This window comes from Capricornis sumatraensis, chromosome 1 (genome assembly GCF_032405125.1).
Source record: "Capricornis sumatraensis isolate serow.1 chromosome 1, serow.2, whole genome shotgun sequence".
In the NCBI taxonomy this organism is placed as follows: domain Eukaryota; kingdom Metazoa; phylum Chordata; class Mammalia; order Artiodactyla; family Bovidae; genus Capricornis; species Capricornis sumatraensis.
In genome coordinates, this window is record NC_091069.1 from 227,648,060 (window position 1) to 227,652,224 (window position 4,165).

The 4,165-nt window shown below is 32.8% G+C and overlaps 1 non-coding gene across 1 annotated transcript; it reads left to right on the top strand.

Annotated features, from left to right (window-relative positions):
* The first annotated feature begins 2,869 nt into the window (after window positions 1-2,869).
* Window positions 2,870-2,941, top strand: TRNAC-ACA (transfer RNA cysteine (anticodon ACA)). Its single transcript has one exon. It is a non-coding gene; the product is annotated as a tRNA-Cys (tRNA).
* Window positions 2,942-4,165: the final 1,224 nt, after the last annotated feature.

Genomic DNA, 4,165 nt, shown 5'->3' on the forward strand with positions numbered 1-4,165 from the left:
AAACAATAAATATTACAAAAGGACCTTGCCCTCAAGGACTTTGTGTAAAGTTGATTCAACCATGCTAGAAAACAGGAAGTGACCAGTGCTATCAGAGGTACAGTGGTAGTCCACAACGAAGGTTCAGAGGAGAGAGAGCAATTGAGCACAGATAAAAAATCACCTCTTTCAGAAAAGAAATGGCATAGTAGATGAGACTAAAAGATTTGCATGGAAAGATGAGATAAATATCTTGTTTAGAGAAGGCATGAAGGAGAGAAAATACGTGGCATATGACAGTTGGGCTTCCCTGGTGACTTCAACAGTAAAGAATCTGCCTGCAATACAGGAGATCCAGGTTCAGTCTCTGGGTTGTAAGATCCTCTGGAGAAGGGAATGGCTACTGACTTCAGTATTCTTGCCTGGAGAATTCCATGGACAGAGGAGCCTGATGCAAAGAGTTGGACATGACTGAGCAACTAACACACACACACACGAGTAACAGTCATACTTAGTTTTCACACAGTTTGAATGGACCCACAAAAGGACAAAATTGCAAAGTCCAGATTATAAGAGCTTGGAAAGTCCAGAACATAACACCTGAGTGTGTGCACAGGTGTTCTGACTTAAATTTGCAACTCTTGAAGGATTATGAGAAGGGAGTACTTAAAAAAAAGTATAATTTTATATATTACTAGCTTCATTGAGATATAACTCACATATACCATTTACCAATTTAAAGTTTAAAATTCATTTTTCTGTATCTGCAGTGTTTTATAGCTTTCAGACTATAGGTTTTGTACCTTTTGTTAAGTTTTCTCTAAGTATTTTACTCTTCTTGATAGTATTGTTAATGAAATTATTTTTCTTGATTTTATTTTTAGATTTTTCATTGAAGTATATGGAAATACAATGGAGTTTTGTGTACTGACCTTGTATCTTGAAAACTTCCTGAACTATTAGTTAATAGTTTATTTTTTTAGTGCTTTTCTTAGGATTTTCTATAGATAAGATCATGTCATCTGCAAATAGATTTTTCTAAAACATTTCTTCTTTTCTAATATGGATGCTTTTAACCTATTTTTCTTAATTAATTGCCCTGGCTAATCTTCTAGTAAGATTAAAAGAGAAAACCTCAGTGGTTTTATTTTTCACCATTAAGTATGATGTTGTTGTTTAGTCACTAAGTTGTGTCTGACTCTTTGTGACCCCAAGAACTGTAGCCCACCAGGCTGCTCTGTCTGTAGGATTTCCCAGGCAAAAATACTGGAGTGGGTTGCCATTTTCCTTCTCCAAGTGTAATGTTAGCTATTGGTTTTTCACAGATGCCATTTATAAGGTTGAAAAGTTTCCTTATGTTTCTAGTTGTTGAGTGCTTTGATTATGAGGGCAAGTCAAGAAAGTTATTCTGATGTCTGTATTTAAAAGAATTGGAAATTGAAGATATTGAAGATGTTATTCAGATATCAAGGCAAAATGTGATGACAGCCTAAATTAGAGTACCAAATATGTCATAGGTATGGATGAGAGAGATATGAGAAGGTGCAAATGATAAGTACTTGACTGAGTTGACAAGAATGACAATGCAGCAGGAGATGCCTACCTGGGTACCTGAGGGTGTGAAACATAAGAGAACATGGTTAAGAGCCTGGATGAAATACTAACTTCACTCTTTCATAGTTATATGTTCTTGGCTGAGCAACACAGCCTCTCTGTGGCCTCATTTTCTTAGACTGTAGAACGTAGATATAATAATTGTCTCACAAATTTCCTGTGGATATTAAATGTATTATTATATTTGAAGCAAAAATGCCTGGCTCTGAATGCTACCTGTAATTGTTATTATTTCAAAAGAACCTATTATTTTCTTACTTTGTGAACAAATTCAAATATGTAATCATCAAACTGGTACTTTCAAGCCAAACAGTGCACAGAAAAATAATTGTCTAATAACAATGAAAAGGGCAATGCACTGATTCTACTGGTGCAAAATATGTTTATCATAGGTAAATGATAGAAAACATATTTTGAAATGGTATGTTCACATATTTAAGGAAGTGGCTTTTTTCCTTATCCAAAACTAAAACTGTTAATGAGAAGATAGCATAAAATAAAGGCTCAGAAGTTTTCAGAAATAGGTATGATATTAATATACATAAAATTTGTCTTTATAGAGAAAAAGTGCATATTAAGTAAATCTAATCAAACACACAACCACAGCTAAATTGCCTTACCCTCGCCTAAGACATGCACACACCTGCCTAACAGAAGGAATAAAATGTCATGTCTCTAGGAAACTACTGCAGTTAATCAACATCAACAATATTTTATTCCTGAACATTTCTTTTATCAAAATCAGAGTAAGCACTAATTATTAATAGAACATAGAACATAGTGATAACACAGAATATTACATTTAAAATATCTATATTTGATTCTTATTGAACTTTTATATTCATATAACTGCTTAATAATGTAGAATAGATCTTTAATAAATATATTAAAATTTTATTCTGAAATAATATTTTATGTTATGGACTAAATAAAACCAATAATGCCCCCCTAAAAATTTCATAGTGTAAAACAGAATAAAGGTCAGTTCATTTATCCTATACATTTTACTTTAAATTCTATACATGAATTTTTATAAATCCTTGATGTTACAAGTCAAAAAGCCTCATGTATTCTATGCATTAATAAGTTCAACTTGTTTTCATCTCAAACTAATGAGGATTAAAACCTTAATAGTATTTTCATCAATAGGTCACACTTTTCCCATCCTATTTTAAGATTCTTTCTTAAACTCTGTCAATTTTAACCAATTTGGAATTAAATACAAATAACAAGGTCAGTAAATCTATTTGTTAAGCAGTATACTTTTATCTGGGCTTCCCTGGTAGCTCAGATGGTAAAGTGTCTGCCTACAATGCAGGAGACCCAGGTTCGATTCCTGGGTAGGAAAGATCCCCTACAGAAGGAAATGACAACCCACTTCAATATTCTTGCCTGGAGAATACCATGGACCGAGGAGCCTGGTAGGCTACAGTCCATGGGGCCACAAAGAGTCAGACACGACTGAGCGACTTCACTCTCACTCATACTTTTATTTAAAAGTATTGCACCTTAACAGAATATATGACACAGTTCTAGTGTCTCAGTTCCAAGTTATACTTAATAAAGTTTTATAACAGAAGTACTGGAGAATAAAAAAATTAAATGAATACTGCTATTAGAAATAATTAGAATAAAAATAAGACAAAACCTTCCTAAAAGCAATTTAGATCTAGGTTTTAGAAACTTTATAAAAGAAATATTATTTGACCCAAGACCTCTACAATTAGGAATCTATACTACAAATGTAATCAGAGACATTGACAATGATATATGTGCAAGGTCAGTTATCTACTAGAACTTGCAATATATGTATATGTATTTATAATGCATATGTTTTATGTATACATTTATGTAATAACATCTATAGCATACAATGTTAAAATTAGTTTATATGTCCAAAAATAGGGATTTTATAGTACAATAATATGGTCCAAATATGATAAAATAATATAAAACATTCAATAATAGTGCATTTGCAGAAATTCCACTGATTTGTAAAACTGTTCATGAAACAAAGTAAAAAAAGAAATAAAATTATAAATATGTCCTTATCTTAATTTATTCATATATTTTTATCTGCATATGCTTTTTCAGTTTTGGTTGGCTATAACAAATCTTTTTCCCTGAGGCCTAGGGCTCCTCAAGCGTCATGTTAAAATGGAAATTTTTTGGTCACCAATCAACAAGAGAAATTCAAGCCAAGAAGACTTAGATATTAAATGGGTTTAAGCAATTTGGTTATCATATAACCAGCTGAATTAAAGGCCATCATAATTTTAGAAACATTAAGTATGTGATTGGCTTTTAGTTTTATGCTTTCGGTGACCTGGGGGATTAGTTTGCTCTGGAATCCATAGCTCTGGACCATCCTTGATATGATCAGGAAATATATTTCCTATTGCCTTGCCACTCTTGGCCAGACTAAACCCAGCTGACACCATAAAACTGGAGGTCCTATGACCAATTTTCTCTGATGGTCAAAAGTAAAAGGATGTATACAGACCACTGCACTTAACACACCATCTTTATAGCTAGACCTGCTAATATAAATGTGGCCCTTCCTTTGGTCAAA